Source organism: Desmodus rotundus, chromosome 5 (assembly GCF_022682495.2).
Source record: "Desmodus rotundus isolate HL8 chromosome 5, HLdesRot8A.1, whole genome shotgun sequence".
Taxonomy (NCBI): domain Eukaryota; kingdom Metazoa; phylum Chordata; class Mammalia; order Chiroptera; family Phyllostomidae; genus Desmodus; species Desmodus rotundus.
The window spans coordinates 150,223,214-150,243,653 of NC_071391.1; positions in this window are offsets into that span (position 1 = coordinate 150,223,214).

Here is a 20,440-nt window from a genome sequence, read left to right on the forward strand (position 1 = left end):
GCATTTCTAAATTGTTTTAAAAGCTAACAATAAAATCATAGTTAGCTTGTCTTTACATGGCCCTCTTTGTTTTTTGTTCCCTTGAATGATTTCTAAAGTTATACAAAGTGAAAACTTTATGTGCACTATTAGCAACTGTTAATTACTCAGCATACACTATGCTAAGTAGCTTTATATGCATTACTTCATTTAACCCTCAATAAAACTCTATGAATTAGGTTATCATAACTACCTGCAATTTACACAACTGGGAAGTATTGAAGCTGGAATTCAAACAGAGGCATATGGCCTAGGACTTCAGGGTTCAACTCTCTTCACCAAGAAGCTGCACTGACTTCTAGCTCATACCTCATCAATGAGCCTGCTGTCGGGGCCTGGCTTCATGATACGGTAGGACCCTCAGCCCCCAGCCAAAGCCTTATTGTGGGGCTGCCCATGATCAGAACAGGCTGTCAGAGCCAGGCAACCCCACAAAGGTTCGCTTCTCACTACTTTTACTACCTCATATCACACGCCCCATTCACTGAGAATAGGCGGTAGAACATAAGTCTTAAATGTGGGGTAAAGATGTACACTGGCCTGCAAGGAGCACTTAAGCATCGGGATAAAAGGAAGATAATTCACTATCACGTTGGACTTGTGGATTATCTCTGGCCTCTTTTAGTTGTAGGGGCTTAGACCTCAGAGTTCGGAAACTGGTAGAGGGACCCTGGAACTAGTGCTCAAAGGAGCGCCCTGCTTTCCATCCCCTGGGTGCGCAGACCTCGAGCAGCACAAGGGCGTCTCTTCAGTGCTGTAAAAACATGAAGATGTTACACATGCACCACATTAAGTTGAATCGGTATCAGTTAATTCTATTAACTTGTATGTGTTTGATGTGCCTCTTAAATTGATAAGCTCTTCTTATGCCTCACATATAGCTGGAGACATACAGATAATAAAGCAGTAGTTCTCAACCCCGAATACACATTAGAATCACTTGTAAAGCATTGCAAGGCCTGAGCCCTATTTCAGACCAATCAAACCAGCATCTCCGAGTGTGAGGTCCAAGCATCAGTATGTTGTCAAAGCTCTCCAGGTGATTCTAATGTATCCAGGGCCGAGAACCACCGGAAGAAATCTAAGTCAACTGTGAAACTTTGCTAGTAACCATACCCTAAATAAACTCTGATACTTGTGGGAGCTTAAGCGTTGCTGTGCAATTCAGTTGACCAGCTGGGAAGAGGTCTTGGTGGCAGCAGTCGGGTCACCCTTCCGATAGCTTCGTGGAAGCAACATATAGGGAAAGGTTGAGAACAAGGGGTAAAACGATTGTCCAGCAGACAGTTTGCAGCAGCTTTGAACTCTGGTGGAGTAACTGGCGGAGATTGTGCAGGGGTTGGTGTCAGCTACAGTCCCAGCAAGGTGGTAGCATCGGTGGTGTTCCTGTTTAAAGGTTTGGAGGGTTGGGGGTGCGGGCATATAAGGGTGTAGCAGCTGTTAGCATTATGACAGCCTCATAGAGCAAGCTTGCAGCCTCGGAGACGTAGAGGATGGTGGGAACACTAGCAGCCCCAGAGCAATGGGTACAGAGCTAGGTCTGAGAGGGGAAGGGAGGCCCCCTTGTCATTTCATGACATGGACCCATCTCCCATCACCACCATCACCATAGCCCAGTGGGTGTCCCTTAATGGACTCCAGTCCTTCCCCTCTAAGAGCCCACAAGCAAGTGAGGTGGATGGAGAATGTGCAGTCATCTATAGGACAATGCAAGTTTGTACAGCAAGGTAACAGTGCCTAACGATGGTGCATCCTCACCATGTCGTTTGAGAATCAGTTAGCTAACTTAAGTAGAATGTGCAATAGCAGTTCAGGTGTTAGTAGTATCAAAATTCAGGATATTAAGCTGTATTTTAGCTGTATTGCCACATTTTTCATGTCAGAACCTTATGTCTAAAACTCACCTACACTTTAGAAATGAGATGAAGCCTACAGGAACAGAAAGTTCTTGCATATTATGTCAGGAGGATGGCATTATAATATTTATACATGGTCTGGTTTAAACTAGCTCCTTAACTGCAGGCCTCCCCCCTCCAAGCAAAATGAGGAGACCAACTTTGACATATGGAAGAATCTCTGCTGTGCCAATTATTCTGGAGCAGAAAAACAAAACATGATTTGCAAGTACTGTCAAGGAAATGTTGCTTCCAAAGGCTGCAAGCAGAACAGAGGATGTGTGCGAGGGTTGTCTTGTGTCTGTGCACGGCTGTGAACGAGAGGACCGCGGCGATGAGTGCATCAGCTGCTCTACCCGGGTTCTCCGCCTGCATCTTTTTCTGCAATACTCTTATGACCCTAGCATTGTCACCCTGAAATCCTCAAGAAATCAAATATTCCAGGAAACCAAGTTCCTACACCTCGGTGTCTCCCATCATTTGTAGATAGGGTGACCCCTGGTCATGCTCTCTCAAGAGCTGTCTGTCCTTGGATGCCCTGCTGAACAGCCCTTAAAAGCCTCCTGAGAGGGAATGTTGGAATTAGGAAGACTATCTCATCTTCCCCTCGGGTTCTTTTCAAGTGAATCTTTTCACAGTCTTACTGAGTGGGAAATGGCATTGGGAGCAAAGGAGAAGTAATGCTACTTGTATCTCATAGCTCTTACAGATAGATGGGCAGCGTGTGGGGGAAATGAGTCACTGCCTTGGTGACCACACCTCAGCCGGTGTTGTGCAGCAGCACTGAAACAAGGACTAGACACACTGCAGACAAGTTGTGGTATAAAACACACAAGAAGTAGAAGAGTATAATGGATAGCAGTCTGAATTTTGAAGTCTGGGAAAATTGGCTCTGTCACTTACTAGTCAGGTATTTTCGGGTGAGGTATTTAGCCTCTCTATGCCGTAATTTCCTTAGCTGTAAAACAGAGGGTTACAGTGGTACCTATCTCAGAGTTGTTATAAAATTAACGTGTAATGATTCATGGAAAGGGCTTCGGTACAGGATACGGTGCATTGTAAGTAAGCACATGAGAAATGCGAGTCGAGTTCTCCTGAAGATCCGAAGATAGTGAGGCGAGAGCATTTGCTTTGCTAACGGATAAAATAAGTACTGTCATGTCTGTAGCCAGATGGGAGGTTATAATACATAAATATTCATGTATGAGTGTAGCAGGGTATTCATCTCCTTGTTTAAACATGTTTTTTATGACATCATGAAGTTGGGAACTCTCCAAATGATGTCTGGATGCACAGAGAATGTTACAAACACGTAAAACTACCGGTCGCCCACTTGAGGCTATCTTCTGAAAGTCAGAGTGAAAACATCATCGAGGGTGGAATAGAAATAGAAAGTTCTGTTAAACAAACAACGTAGTGGCCTCTTAGAACATAATTTAAATTTTTTCAAATTAATACATATGCATAATTTAAAAGAGGAACTCGTACTACAAAGTTTATATTGAAAAACGGTAGGTCCATGTTCACTCCTTTTACCTGAGAGTTCCACTCAATATAGGCAAAGACTTTAAATATTTTACCTTTACTTTTTCTACTTATCACCTTTTTATAGTAATATACAACATACTGCTTGTAGTGAGTTTTCTTTTTTTTACCTTTAAAAATTTTTTAAATTTATTTTTAGAGAGGAGGAGGGAGGGAGAGAGAAAGTGAGGGAGCGAGACATCGATGTGTGGGAGAAACATTGACTCGTTGCCTCTTGCACACCCCTCGGCTGGGGACCTGGCCCATAACCCAGGAATAAGCCCTGACCCGGAATCGAACCAGCAACCTTTCGGTTGGTAGGCAGACGCTCAATTCACTGAGCCACACCAACCAGGGCTCATAGTGTGTTTTCAGTTTTATATATTATCTGTTGACTTCCATTTCCTCAAATGTCTGGTGATTCTTGGCCAATCATTTATACTGAAGACCTAAACAGTGAATTGGATTTTCCAAGCAGGGAAAAAAACTTTGTTGATATGGTTTTTTTTTTTTTTTTTGTCTTTGTGAGCCTGTGTCATTTTTATTCCTTTACTGTCATTTTAGTGAGGTTTGAGATGGAACCAGAAATAAATGCCAGGATTCCATCCACCTGGAAAATCCCATCCGTAACTTGTCAATAGTAGCCTTTGAGAGGCTACTAAATAACAATTTTAAAAAATAACCAGTAGCAATCAAATATTAATCAATGATTTCCTCTGGGAAATGGGAACTTAGTTAGAATGAAGAGAGTAGATTTTACTTCCCGTGTGACATACTTTTAAATATATGTGTTTGTATTTATATTTACATATGTATATATAAATTTAAATATGTATATATTTAAACCACACCTTTCATGATAAAAATGAGAACACTTTAAGCAATTTAGTCATTTGCAATGGTTTTTGTTCAAAAATTACACTTATAGCAGGGGATAAGATTGTGGTTAGGATTGAAATTTCCATTATTTCATTCCTACTTGAATTCTTCAAAGTTCTTTTTTTAATATAAACACAAATATATATGTGAATTTTACTTATTTTTAATCACATTTTATTGATTATGCTATTAAAGTTGTCACAATTTTTCCCCCTCTGCCTCTCCACCCAGCACCTCCTACTTCCTCAGGCAATCCCCACACCATTGTTCATGTCCATGGGTCATGCGTATAAGTTCTTTGGCTACTCCATTTCCTACAGTGTACTTTACATCCCTGTGGCTATTCTGTAACTACCTATTTGAACTTCTTAATCCCCTCATGTCTTCATCCATTTCCTTATACCCACATATCATCTGGTAACTATCAAAATACTCTGTGTATCCCTGATTCTGTCTCTGTTTTTATTTGCTTAGTCTGTTTTTTAGAGTCAATTGTTGATAGATGTGTACTGTTTGCCATTTTATAGTTCATGGTTTTGATCTTCTTTTTCTTAAATAAGCCCTTTAACATTTCATACAATAATGGTTTGGTGATGATAAACTCCTTTAGTTTTTTCTTGTCTGGGAAGCTCTTTATCTGCACTTCCATTCTAAATGATATCTTTGCTGGGTAGAGCAATCTTGGTTGTAGGTCCTTGCTTTTCATGACTTTGAATATTTCTTGACAACCCCTTCTAGGCTGCAAAATTTCTTTTGAGAAATCAGCTGATAGTCTTATGGGAATTCCCCTGTAGGTAGCTAACTTTTTTCTCTTGCTGCTTTTAAGATTCTCTCTTTATTTTTAACCTTTGTTATTTTAATTATGATATGTGTTGGAGTGGGTTTTTTTGCATCCATCTTGTTTGGGGCTCTCTGAGCTTCCTGTATTTGTATGTCTTATTTCCTGCACCAAATTAGGGAAGTTTTCTTCTACTATTTTTCCAAATAGATTTTTAATTTCTTGTTTCTCTTCTCCTTCTGGCACCTCTATGATTTGAATGTTGGACTCTTGAGGTTGTCCCAGAGGCTGTTCATATTATCCTCTTTTTTTTTCTTTTTCCTTCTTCTTGTTCTGCTTGGTTGTTTTTTTTTTTGCCTCCTTATGTTCCAAATCATTGATTTGATTCTTAGCTTCATCTACTTTACTGTTGTTTCCCTGTAAATTGTTCTTTATTTCAATTAGTGTATTCTTCATTTCTGACTGGATCTTTTTTATGCTGTTTAGGTCCTCACTAAGTTTCTTGAGCATCCTTATAACCAGTGTTTTGAACTCTGCATCTGATAGATTGCTAATCTCCATTTTGTTTAGTTCTTTTTCTGGAGTTTTGTTCTCTTCTTTCATTTGGGCCATGTTTCTTTGTCTCCACATTTTGGCGGCCTCCCTGTGTTTCTGTGTATTAGGTAGAGCTGCTTTGACTCCTTGTCTTGGTAATGTGGCCTAATGTAGTAAGTGTCCTTTAGGGTCCAGTGGCACAGCCTCCCCTATCACCCAAGGTGGGTACTCAAGGTGCACCCTTTGTGTGGGCTGAGTACATCCTTCTCTTGTAGTTGGCCTTGGTTGCTGTTGGCAGGTCAGTGGGAGGGCCAGTCAGCTGCAAGGATTGGCTGTGACCACTGATCACCAACCTCCACCGTCCATGGAGGATCAGCTGTGCAGGGGCAGAGTGGTGGTGCTCTGATGTGGTCTATAGCTGTCCACTGGGTTCAGGGCCATGGGGTTTCTCAGGTGGTACAGGCCAAAGATAGCCCCCACCTGTGTTTTGCCCTGAGCTTTAAAGTAGTGCCCTGCCTGAGCTTTAAAGTAGTCTGAGATGGCTGCTACTTGTGCTGGGCTTAGAGATTCCCAGGCAAAATGAAGCTGGGAATCTGGGCTGACTGCTGCTAGTACCAGGCCTGGCACCATTAGCAAGAGATAACAGGGGTGAAGGGGGGGCTGGGGGCTCACTGAGGCCAGCTGTGGCTCATTTGAAAGAATTTAAGAAGTTGTGAAGCTTGAGCCAAGACCATCCATTGATATGGAAAAGCCACCGTTAACAAACTATAAGTTGGGTGGAATGGAGCCTCAGGGAATCTCCAGGGTGGGGCAAACCCTGTTAACCAGCTTGGTGGAGTCTCAGATATGGCAAGGCTCTGTGAGGGGGAGGGTTCAGAAAGAGTCAATGGCCTCTACTTGCCTTTCTGTCTGGGAGAAAGCTGTCCCACTGCTCTTGCCTTGATGCCAGACACTTCAGTTCCTCCCTGAATGCCACTGGTGCCAAGCTGCTACCCTGGTGCTAGAGCTCAGAGGGAGTGTTCTGAGTAAGTCCATGTGTGGGTTCTTGAAGAGGAACTGCTGGGGGCTCCAGAAGTTTTTTCCACCGACTTAATCCCTACTGGTTTTTGCAGCCAGAAGTTATGGGGACTTATCTTCCTGGCCCTGGAACCCTAAGGGTGGGGCCTGGTGTGGGGCTGGGACTCCTCGCTCCAGAAAAGTCCCTCCTGAATTTTTATCCCCCACATGTGGGCGAGGGCCCAGCTCACTCCACATCTGCGCCCCTCCTGCCAGTGAGGGTGGATGTGGTTTCTTTAATTCTGTAGTTGTCAGACTTCCTTTCACCTTGATTTCTGATGGTTTGAGTAATGGTGGTTCTATATTTTAGTTGTAATTTTGGTGTGGTTGTGAGAGAAGGCAAGAAATGTTTACTTCTCTTCAAAGTTCTGAAGAAGAATTTCTTTAGGTTATTTTATGTCAGCTTAAAATGGCTTTGGGTTGTTAAAAAAGGTTTTTACTCAATCTGAACAAAATTTGATCAGGTCCCTGAAATGAAAAACATTTTATGTTATGATGTCTTCTGGACTCTAACTACATTCTAACTATAGACTGGCTGCATAGATAGGTATTTTAAAAGTACTAGAGAAACTAAAGTTAAAGCTTTGAGTAAGGCATGAGGAAGAAACTGTCTATCTTTATCTGTTGCAAATGTCTCAGTCCACAAGTGACAGGCATAAAGGCAGTGGTACCAGCTGCAGTACCTCACCAAAAACCCACAGCAGGTGAGAGTCAAAGCCAGGATTTGGACCCTTATAGGTTCACCTGGGTTTTAGCCACCACACTGACCACAGGAACTAAGTACCTTGAAATAAATCTGAGAGATCAGAGGACGCCCTTCTTCCTGGAATGTTTGGGAAAAGCTTTATCCAAAAAAAAGGGGGGTATATCTAGACTGGGTAACAGTTTCCTGATCTCAGGGGCAGCGATTACTTAGGACTATTCATAGGTCTCTGTGAGTTTTAGAAGGAACATATATTTGTAGGAGTTAAAACTTGCTGGCACTCTTCCTGTTCCTCATTGTACGTAAAGATATTCTTGATTTCCATGTGAGGAATAACTCTCTAGTTAGAAACTTAAAATCACTGGACTGTAAAGTTACAGTGACCAAGTCAGCCTGGTATTGGAATGAGGATAGACTTGTATATCATTGGTGCAGAACTGACAGTCCTGCAACAGATCCTCCTTATATAAGTCAATTGATTTCTAAGGTAATTGATTTTTAAGGTAAGGTGTTAAGGTCACTCAGTGGTGAAAGAATAGCCTTTCCCTATGTGGTGTTGGAACAATTGGTTATTCTTGCTGGGACTCTTCCTTTTCCTCATTATATGTAATAAAGTTATTCTTGATTTCCGTAAGAGAAATAAATGACTCTACTTAGGAACTTAAAATTACTGTACCACAATGAAATTAAATTATAAACCAACACAGAGGAATTTGAAGAACTCCTAAATATGTGAAAATATAAACAACACACTTCTAAATAATCTGTGGATTAAAGAAGAATTCACATGGGAAATTAGAATATATTTTGAACTGAATGAAAATGTAGTGGATCAAAATGTGTAAAATGCCACTAAAGCAATGATTAGAAGGAAATTAATAGCTTTAAATGCTTCCATTAGAGGAGGAGAAAAGCTGAAAATCAATGATCTAAGCTTCCACATTAAGAAATAAAGGGCATCTTTCATTCGTAGGTGGGTCTCTTGTAGACAGCATATATGGATCTTGTTTTCTTATCCATTCAGCTACCTAATGACTTTTGATTGGAACATTTAATTAATTTACATTTAAAGTGATTATTAATAGATACATATTTATTGCCATTTAATTTATTTATTTTGAAGATTTTATTTATTTACTTTTAGAGAAGGGAAGGGAGGGAGAAAGGAGAGAAACATCAGTGTGTGAGAGATAGCTCAATTGGTTGCCTCTCACACACCCCCAAATGGGGACCTAGCCTGCAACCCAGGCATGTGCCCTGAGCAGGAATTGAACCAGCAACCTTTTGGTTCGCTGGTGCAGGCTGGTGCTTAATCCACTGAACCACACCAGCCAGTGCACCATTTTATTTTTTGCAACTATTTTCTTCCCTCCCTCCCTCCCTCCTTCCCTTCTTCCTTCCTCTCTATCCTTTCCTTCCTTCTTTTTTTCTTCTTAAAGAAGACCATATAACATTTATTGTATTACTGGTCTGGTGGTAATGTAGTAAAACTGTCATTATTTGCAGATGGCATGGTACTGTACATAGAGAATCCTAAAGATTCCACCAAAAAACTACTAGAACTGATAAATGACTTTTGTGATTTAGCAGGGTACAAAATTAATATTCATAAATCGGTTGCATTTATATACACCAGTAATGAACTATCAGAGAGGGGAACTAAGAAAGCAGTCCTATTTACAATTGTATCAAAAAATAAAAATAAAATATCTAGCAATAATTTTAACCAAAAAGGTAAAAGACATGTACTCAGAAAATTTTAAGGCATTGAAGAAAGAAATTGAAGAAGATACTAGTAATTGGAAGCATATACTGTGCTCATGGATAGGAAGAATTAATATCATTAAAAACACCATACTACCCAAGGCAATCTATAGATTCAGTGCAATTCCTATCAAAATACCAATAGCATATTTCACAGAACTAGAACAAATAATCTAAAAATTTGTGTGGAGACACAGAAGACCCAAATAGCAACAGAATCTTGAAAAAGAAGAACAAAATGGGAGGTATCACACTACCTGATATCAAACTATACTACAAGGCTGTACTACTCAAAACAGCATGGTACAGGCATAAAAAACGGATACATAGATCAATGGAATTGAATAGAAAGCCCAGAAATAAACCCATGCTTATATGGTCAATTAACCTATGATGAAGGAAGCAAGAACATAAAATGAGGTAAAGACAATCTATTCAATAAATAGGGTTGGGAAAATTGGACAGTTACACGCAAAAAAAAAAAAAGAAAGAAAGAAACTAGACCACGTACCTTCTTAGACAATATACAAGAATAGACTCAAAATGGATTAAAGACTGAAATGTAAGACCTGAAACCACAAACTCCAGAAGAAAACATAGGCAGTAAAATCTTGGACATTTCTTTTAGCAGTATGTTTCTGACATCTTCCTGGGCAAGGGAGACAAGAGAAAAAATAAACAAATAGTACTATGTCAAACTAAAACTTTTTTGCTCATCGTGGGGAACCATCAACAGCATGAAAAGACAACCTCCCTAATGGGAGAACGTGTTTGTTAATGAGACGTTCCATAGAAAGTTAGCATCTAAAATTTATAAGGAAGGATTTATAAATTTATAATATTAAATTATATTTTTAATTTAAAATTTATTATTTCAACACTAGAAAAACACTTTTGTATGTAATAGTCAGAAACTTTAAGCAATCTAAATGTCACTAGGCATTTTATTCAATAAACTGTATGTTTAGACGGTGGAATAGTATGCAACCATTAAAAATCATACTGTAGAACACAGGTGGCAAACACAAGGCCTGGGGGCCGAATCCAGCCCTCCACCTTGTTTATCCAGCCTGGCACCTTGTTTCTACCCCTTGGCAGTGCCGAGCTCCTTGCCCCTAGTTAAGGAGTAGTTATATTTATACAGTCCTAAAATTACATTCGGCCCTTCGAAGGCAACCGGGAGGCTGATGTGGCCCCTGGTGCCAATGGGTCCCACACCCCTGCTGCAGAAGATTTACACGACGTGGGTAAGTATTATTTTGCTAAGCACAATGCTGAGTTTCTTCCCATGGCTGTGGTGGGTCCTGGCCAGGTCTATTGTGGGACCCGTAACCCTGAGAAATACAAGACAGTATGTGTCACTGAGGTGCAACAAGGATTTCCTTACATAGCTGTAAGATGGCCCCATGAGTGCTGACATCCGCCAGTGCCAGGGATCCTCTATGACTTGCTTCCTTTTACAGTGCAATCTGTGGACCAATAGCATCCTAGACGTGCAGTCTTACTAGACGTGCAGAATCTCAGTCCTCACCCCAGACCTACTTAAGAATCTTCATGTTAACAAGAGCCCCAGGTGGTCCCTATGCACGTTTAAGTTGAGAAGGCTTGCTCTAGCGCGAGTCTCTGAGGGTTGCACAGACCACCTCCCCTTGAGTGCCCATGGAGAGCTGCACTAACTCCCCTGTGCCCTGGGTCTTGTGAACAACTTTGTACTGCTTGATTTCCTGGTCTGGAAGTCAGCCTCCGTGAAAACAACATTAATGGAGTTCTGGCCACTCTTCTTTCCCATCTTTGGAACAGCCTAGCCTTAGTTGTCTGGACCGGCTCATATGTAATGATTCCAGGTGAGCAGTTCCTCAAATGTGTGCACTGGAATACTGGTTCATTCATACTCTCAGGAACCACTTATTGAACTGTGACTGTGTACCCCGCTCTAGTACGGGACTAGGATTATATCAGGGACCCAACCAAAATCTGCGTTCTCGTGGGGCGTATCATCTAGCTGTGAAAGGTCTGAACAAATTTAAAAAATAGGAGATAAGAGGGATTTGTGAGCAAATATGTTTACTAACTGTAGTTTTTCGCATTTTGGTATTCTAGTGCATTGGAAGTTCCTATACTGCAGGGGAGGATACAGTAGGGTGGGCGAGGTTGAGGATATGCAGTGCAGCATTTTGAAAGTCAGTTTGTCAATGGAGCCTCTTTATTAAGGGGATCCTGGCATGATTCATGTTCAGCAGAAAATACTTTGAAAAATGGAATTCCAAAATCTTTAGGGTGAGAGTGTTTTTCATTGTTAGTATTGTTATTCAGGAGCTCAGTAGGATAGAAATCTATTTTTCATAAAATTCAGAGATATTTCTTCTCTCCTTTACTTTCAAGTAATGATACTTTATACTCATTTAACAACTAGCATTCACAGATGCTTAAGACACACTGACATTATCCCATAATGATGATAAGGCCAAACGAAGTGAGGGAGGCTGGTATCTTCACCCACCTGTGATTGATGAGAAAATGGTGAAAGAAGAGAAAAAATATTGAAATACAGTAGTAGAGTGTGGCAGCAGAATTCTAAGGTGGCCCCCATAACCTTCACCTGTTATGTTGCTCTTGCGATTATGTATCTTACATGGCAAGGGGATTTGCAGTTACAATTCACTTTACTAGTCAGTTGACCTTAAGATGATCTGGATGGTCCTCATCTAATCACATGGGTTCTTTTAGAAGCAGAGTTTTCTCTGGCTGATACCTTGATTTCAGCCTGTGATATCCTGAGTAGAGAACCCACCCATGCTGGCCTGGCGTCTCACCTGCAGAACTCTGGGTCTGGTTTTAAGTCCTTAGGTTTGTGGCAGTTTGTTACACAGCTATAGAAAACAGCGCTAGAAAGTAACCATGCCAAAGGTTCACCTAATGTGAGTGTCTTAGATGGTGTCTGAGGCTACTTCCCGGGGCCATTTTCTACTTGAAGATGCACTAGTTTTAACATTCACCTCTGCTTCTGGGAACTTATCTAGCAGAATGTTTTCATTTCTCATATGGTGTGCATTAGACACAGCTGCTCCCTTCACGGAGCTCACGAGTCTGATGAGGGCAACAGCCAGGTGCATAGAGCTGGTGCATGTGGAATGCTATACACTGCTGTGCACAGGAAGGAGGGGGTGGCCTCTTCACCCTCTTACTGGAAAAATGTATACTTTCTATTAGGATTCTGGTGATATGTGATATTATGAAACCCTATTATTTACCTGCAAGAACTTCTAGGGTGAGTTCATGGAAATTATTGGTCTTTTTATTAATGAGGAAACCAGCACCAGGAGAGGGGTTATGACTTGCCCAAAGTCACATTGTGGCATAGTTCAGAACCTGTTTATGAACTCAGACCCACTGAATCCAGGACAGAAGTTCTGGCATACTTCCTTTTTTTCCCCTAAAAAGAAGCCAGTCTCTTCCCTTCATCTGTAAAACCTACAAAGGATAGCAGAGGACTGTTAAAATACAATTTCCGCAGACAATTTACTGATCTAGTAGGCTTTTATTTAGCAATTCACGACTGGAACAGCATCCAACCTAGCAGACAGAAAGGAACTATGTAAAGTAAGACATTTTCATAGACCAAAGTGAGCAGGAACAAGAAAGTTACACTGGGCATTTGCTGAGTGGTTAAAAGCAGGGCTACTTTCTTATGGAGCAAGGAGGATGGCTTGGAAGCAGGTGAGGTAACTTGTGCTGAGCAGCCAATATTAACTGGTTGACTTAGGCTGGCCTTTTGTGGGAAAGATGCGCATAGAAATTCAGTTAAGTTTTGGTTTGCTGACTTGGGGCTTAGCATGAGCAACTCCATCTGGGGCCTAATCTGGCTACTATAACAGGACAAAAATCTTTAGTCCAGAATTGTTCCACTTCAAGGAAAAGAAATCATTCAAACAAGCTCAAGTCCTAGGGGAACTCTGGGTAATGGAACTTGGCTTCTCACTGGGCTGAGAGCAACTGAATGCTGTCAGTCTGTTCTGTTCTCTACTTCTCTGGCTGTGTAGGCCACTTTCTCTGACTTTCTGAGCATCTGCTCATATATCTATTTGCTCAGAGTCCATCCTGGACTCCAAAAGTAGAGCCTGTTAACCTAAACAACCCCCAGCTTGGTTCCTTATTGTCCTTATTTAGTATTGCTGGTCATTGGGTTTAGGGGGGTTGAGGCACCTGGGAGCAGGTGTTTACTCCTGGCCTGTGGGTGGGGTAACATCTTTAAGATGTCTGTTAGGGAGATAACTACTACAAGTGCCGGATGAATGTGGCTGTTGCCTGACTTGATGCAGCTCTTTTAAGAAACTGTCTCTGCCCAGGCAAGATACACTATATTATAAAGATCCCATTCTGTTCTTCCTATTCACTATAAATCTTGTTATCCAGAGACAATTTACTGGCATGTCATTTATTTTGTTACTTAATATTTAATTCAGTTCTTATTGGAGCTTTTGTCTCTCCTTCTTGGATTAGGATATCTGGAGGGCTTTCAGGGACACACATTTGCTTCATGACTCTGTTTGGTCCCTACAACTATCTCTTTCTTCATGTGTCCAAAGAGCAGTCCCAACTTTGTGTGTCCTGGCTTTGAGGGCAAGAACCAAACAAACAGCCCTGGCTGGAATCCTGGTGACCAGATGGGATGATGCTGGTGATATTCGTTCCCAGGGCCCAATGCTTGGCTGATGTAAATGCCGGGTGATGTCCGTGAACATGACGACTGCCTAGGCTCCAGGGCCACATTCAGCCTCTAACTCTTCCTGTGATTCACCCTCACTGAGGGCTGTTGAATCACCACAGTCAGGATAAGATACAGAATCGTGGCACTGAAATTAAGTAGTTTTCCTACCCTGGGGGCTTCATTAACTGCAGGGAGAATCAATGACAGGCTCCTTATGACCCAGGGCTTCCTGCTTAGTGCTCCCTAGGCCATTCCATCCAAGATCAAGAGATGCTGCCATCTTGAAATAGATATAAAAATAGCTTTTTGTAAAAAAAAATTGCTTTTTGATATACATCCCAGATATTTATCACTCTCCTCTACAATCCAGACCTATATCCGTTATGTCAAAGTGATTGTAATCTGGCTTTTGGAAGAGGGGAGAAAAACTGATGCTAGATATTGTCAGCTGACTGACTTTGGTAAGCTAATAGCTCTGATGTTGTTAGACTCCTCACTCTGTCTTTGTGACATATGTATTTCATAGCATTGTCATTCTATATTCATCTGCTTAATTGTATCACTGAGCAACCCAGTTTATTGTGTCAAAGTGTTCCTTTGCTTTCTCTGTTTCACATTCGTGTTTAGCTTTTCTTGATTCCAGTCAACTCCTCAAAACATATCCTGCTAAGAATTCAGTTTAATTATTGTAGATGAAATGTCTGGGTTTGGCTCTAGAAGAATTCTAAGCCTTGCTTGTCTGATAAATAATTATGAGCTCGGGCAAGTCATGCTGAAGAGAATGAAGATAACTAACCTTGACTACCTCTTGGCATCAAAGGAGAAAATTTATCAGAAGTCACTTTACTTTTATGATTCAATGCCCTCAGTTTCAGGGGTTGGCATAATTGTTACACAAACAAGGGCTCCGGAGCAGACAGATGTGAATTCAAATCCCAACAAAGGCGCTGATTAGCCATGTAGTCTCTGTCCAGTTTGTGAGTCTCATTTTCATTTTTATCTGAGAAGTTGTTTTGCCTTACTGCAACACTACTTATTGCCTTACTGCATAATGTTGGGGTTCAGTGAGGTGAGTTAGATAAAACATAACATGTATTATATTGCAACCTCTCCCCCGCTACTATCACTTCCTACCCCCTTACTCTCTTTTTTTGTAGCACTTATCAATTTTTAGACTTGATATAATTTACATATTTATTTTCCTTAGTTTTTATCTCCCTCTACAAGTGTCACAGAGATAGTTTTTTATTTAGTTTACCACTGTATCCCCAGTGCCTATAACAGTATCTGGCGTGTAATAAGCATTGCGTAGAGAGTTGTACAGTGAATGTTCAATGAATGGGATTCTTATGGAAAAGAAAAAGTCAACAGACCTTGTCTGTAAAGGGCCAGCTATAAATATTTTAAGTTTTTTTACTTTTATTTTTTTATGTCTATAATGGACTTTATTTTTTTATTGTTGTTCTATTACAGTTGTCCCAATTTTCCCCCATTGCTCTCCCTGCCTCCTGCTCCCACAGTCAACCCCCACCCTGTTGTCCATGTCCATGGGTCCTTTATATATATATTCCTTGACTAGACCCTTCCCCTTCTCTCCACCCTTGTCCTCCTCCCTCCTCCCCTCTGGTCGTTGTCAGTCTGTTCCTTGTTTCCATGCCTCTGGTTCTGTTTTTCTCATTTGTTTGTTTTGTTCATTAGGTTCCTCTTATAGGTGAGAGCATATGGCATTTGTCTTTTGCTGGTTGGCTTATTTCACTCAGCATAATATTCTCCAGTTCCATCCGTGCAATTGCGAAAGGTAAGGAGTTCCTTCTTTCTTTTTGCTGTGTAGTATTCCATTGTGTAAACATACCACAGTTTTTTGATCCACTCATTTACTGATGGGCTCTTAGGTTGCTTTCAGCGCTTGGCTATTGTAAATAACACTGCTATGAACATGGGGGTGCACAGGTTCTTTTAAATTGGTGTATCAGGATTCTTAGGGTGTAATTCCAGCAGTGGAATCACTGGATCAAAAGGCAATTCCATTTTTAGTTTTCTGAGAAAATTCTATAATGTTTTCCACGGTGGCTGTACCAGTCTGCATTCCCATTAACAGTGCATTAGGGTTCCCTTTTTTCCACATCCTGGACAGCACTTGTTGTTTGTTGATTTGTTAATGATGGCCATTCTGACCGGTGTGAGGTGGTATCTCATTGTGGTTTTAATTTGCATCTCTCTGATGGCTAGTGATGTTGAGCATCCTTTCATATGCCTATGGGCCCTCTGTATGTCCTCCTTAGAGAATTGCCTGTTCAGGTTCCTTGCCCATTTTTTAATTGGGTTATTTGTTTTCCTGGTATTGAGTTGTATGAGTTCTTTATATATTTTGGAGATCAAACCCTTGTCCAAGGTATCATTGACAAAATATTGGTATATTTTCCCATATGGTTGGTTCCCTTTTCATTTTGATAATGTTTTCTTTAGCTGTGCAGAAGCTTTTTGATTGGACATAGTCCCATTTGTTAATTTTTTTCCTTATTTCCCTTGCCCGAGGAGATATATCAGTAGAAGTATTACTGCATGGGATATTTGAAATTTTACTTCCTATGTTTTCCTCTAGGACTTTTATGGTGTCACAACTTATATTTAAGTCTTTTATCCATTTTGAGTTTATTCTGGTATCTGGTGTAAGTCAGTGGTCTAGTTTCATTTTTTTGCATGTAGCTGTCCAGTTCTACCAACACCATTTGTTGAAGAGGCTATTTTTACTCCATTTTATGCTCCTGCTCCCTTTGTCAAATATTGATTGACCATAGAGACATTGGTTTATTTCTGGGCTCTCTATTCTGTTCCATTGATCTATGTGTCTGTTCTTATGCCAGTAAGACCGTTTTAATTACAGTGGCCTTGTAATATAGTTTGATATCAGGTATTGTGATCCCTCCTACTTTGTTCTTCTTTCTCAAGACTGCTGAGGCTATTGTTGGTTGTTTTTGGTTCCATGTAAATTTTTGAAATATTTGCTCTAAATCTGTGAAATGTGTCATTGGTATTTTAATAGGGATTGTGTTGAATCTATGGATTACTTTGGGTAGTATGGACATTTTAATGATGTTAATTCATCCAATCCACAAACACAGTATATGCTTCTATTTTAAGTTTTGTAGTCCAGACCATGTCTGCTGTAACAATTCAGCTTTGTGGTATAACATGAAAGCAGCCCACAAACAGTACATAAACAAATGGGTGTGGGAATTTTCCCAAAAATTTCACTTACAAATAAACAGGACTTGAGTTGGATTTGGACCACAGGCTACAGTTTGCCTATCCCTGCTTTAGATCCATTTAGTAGCTCTGCATTCTGGTGTGTCATTTCTTTAAATTATTATTTCAGGGACACTTTCTATTTTGCCTCCAATTGTAAGGAAAAATGAAAATCTATCCTGAATATCTTTTCTTTGCCCTCCAGATGCAATGTCCTGCCTTTTTCATGCTGTCCTTTGATGCTTTGTCCAGTCCCTTTGCCCTCTGGCTTTTGGTTGATTCCAGGGTCTTGGAGACAATGGAAGGAATTCAGAGCAAGGGAGGAGAGCTGGCTGCTTACTCCCAAGCTCTCTGTCTGTTGGCAGTGGTTTGCGTAGGACTGAGTTTCTTTCCCAAAGCCCCAGCTATTTTCAGTTTCCAATTCTAATGTTTCTAGACCTAGGATGCTTTGTCATTTTTTGGCAAGCTCTCTTAGCTCTTTTCATACTTTTGTAAACAGTGCCTTCATTAAACTTGCTGTTCCTAGCTGCTTTAGAAGGGGCCATCTGTTTTCTGCCAGGTCCCTGACTCAGGCACTGTCCAAAGGAAGAAACACAAGAGTGTCAGCGAACCGAAGCCTCCCTCATTCCCCGTCCACAACTGCCTGTGATCCCCACTCTCCGCAGCAGCTCCGGAGGTCTTTTTTGGTTGAGATTTTGTGTTTTCTCTTTTCCTGACAGGAAGGACAAATGAGAGAGGAAATCACTTGCTGTAGGTTGACAAAGAAGTGAGAGATTCTCCTTGTTTCTCAAATTCATCAAAAAAGAGAACAGTGTCAGGATTTTTAGGTTCTAGACTCAGTCTTTTCACCCAGCCCTGTATTTTTGGATCCTGTCACTGCTTTAGATCCATTTAGTAGCTTTGCATTTGGATGTGTAATTTCTTTAAATTATAATTTCAGGGACACCTTCTATTTTGCCTCCAACTGTAAGGAAACATTACAATTGTAATAGTGGTAAACAAATTACTTAACTTCTTTGAACCTCAGATTATTTATCTTTAAAATGAGTATAGTAATCCCTACTATACAAATTTGTATATTTGGTGTGATTACAACTTAATAAAGAAATAAAAACCCAACAAAATTAATTTGTAAACAATAAAAAGGAAAAAAACTAATTTGTAGAATGTGAAGCCCGATATAAAAATCTTAAGCATGAAAATCTGTAAGTAGTTTTTCCTCTTCCTTTATTTTCCTAATTTCATTAATAAGTATTTATTATTTTTATTATGAGAAAAGGAATAACAGCCGTTGTGAACTCTAAAACTACAAAGTGCCCTGAGGATTAGAATGATCGTTATTAATTTACCCTGTGGATTTGAAACACTGTGGCTCAGTGGGTTTCACTTTTCCTGTTCAGAGGTGGATCCTCATGCCAGGCTGTTTACTCTTGGGTTCCCAAAGCCCAAGGAGACAGTACTGGAGGTTGGCAGAGACCCTGATGTTATATCTCTCTCGCTTCCGTTGTGGTACTACTCATCCCTCAGGCTGACCCTTTCTTGGTCTGTCCGGACTTCAACACCGGTTATCCCATCGATGTCCTGACCTCCAGCCTACCAGGTCTTTTTGCCTTCTGGGAGAGCTCAGACCTTACAGACAGAAGTATCAGGCTCCGGGCTCTCCTCAACTCCACATTCTTTTCTCTGAGCTCCTCCTGTGCATCTGCCTTGGCCCTTGAGCCTCTGAAGGAGGATGGGAGAATGGAGCACCATGGGCATTTTTTATTGACTCTCTTTTCTTGTACATTTTTGGGTGAAACCTTTTCTTTGTGCCAGTGCTACGTGATGTTTCAGTATATGCCTTCACTTATACCTCCCAAAGAAATGACTTTCATCCAGGTGGCCCTTGCACCGGACATTTTCCATTATACACATGTACAGATAAAGTTGAAGTTCATTTTCTACCCTTCTCAGAGTCAGCCACTGTCATGAAACGAATTTGGGTTATCTTTTACATTACTGAAATGTTTTCTGGTTTAGAAGTGATAGATCACATTTGCGTGATCACATATGGTCTGGAAGTGTTTGGTTATTGCCATTAACAATTTAAAATAAACATTTTTATTGAGTGTAGCATACGTACTGATGTGTACAAACCCTAAGCTTGACAAATAGTAGTGTGTGGGGGGAATAGTCCACTAAGGTTCAGGCAGTAAGGGAGGTTTACTATGTGTAGAGAATTTAAAAACAAAAGAAAAGCAGTCATTCTGCTTTTAATGATCATTACCCTTTGGCTATTCTGAACAATGTCAGTGATGAAATAGTCATCTCCACAGGGGCTGACCACTCCCATGGCCTCCCTACTGTGGTATGTCCCAGGTTGAACTCATCCATGAACCACTACCCAAGTTGAGAAATGGAATTGACCAGCACCTGGAAGGCTCACCTGTAACACCACAGATTTACTGTGCCTGTCTTTCAATCTTGCATAAATGGAATCAAATAGTATGTACTCAAGTCTGGCTTCTTTTGTTTATCGTTATGTTTGTGTGTAGCAGTAGCTTGTTCATTTCTGTTGTGTAACATTTTATGTTATGAATATACCAAAATGTACTTATCCATTCTTTGATTGATTATCATTAGGGTTGATTCGGTTTGGGGACTGTCATGGACAGTTCTGCTGGGAATGTTTTTGTACATGTCTTATGGTACATATGTGTAGGCATTTCTGTAGAGCATATACCTAGAAGTGGAAGTGCTCAGTTATAACTATGTGTGTGCTCAACGTTAGTAGATATCGTCTCTCTTTAAAACAGCTCTGCCAGCGCACACCCCCAGCAGCAGCGTGTGAGAGGTTCAGGCACCGTGTATGTGCACTAACACCGTGCGTAGTCAACTCCCAACAGTTTGACCGGTCCAGAAGTGGTGCAGGTGTAGCGTATTGTGTTTTCGATGTGCATTTCCTGGATCTCTGATGAGTTTAAGAAACTCTGATATGTTTATTGGCCATTTGGATAGCTCTTTTGTGAAGTGCCTATTCAAGTCTTTTGCTCCATTTTTTACTTGAGTTGTCTGTATAATTGGTTTGCAAAAGTTATTCATATAATCTGGATAAGCTCATTTTTCACTTATATATAATACCTTTTCTTCTATCAATGTTGCATTTTGGAGCACAGCAGTTTCTAATTTCAGTGTAGATCAATATTTTATTTTTTTCATTTTGGTTAGTGCTATTTGTATCTTGTTTAAGAAATCTTTGCCTACCACTACGGTTAATTCTCTGACATTGTGATCTGGAACTTTTATTGTTTTGCTTTTTCTATTTAGATCTATGA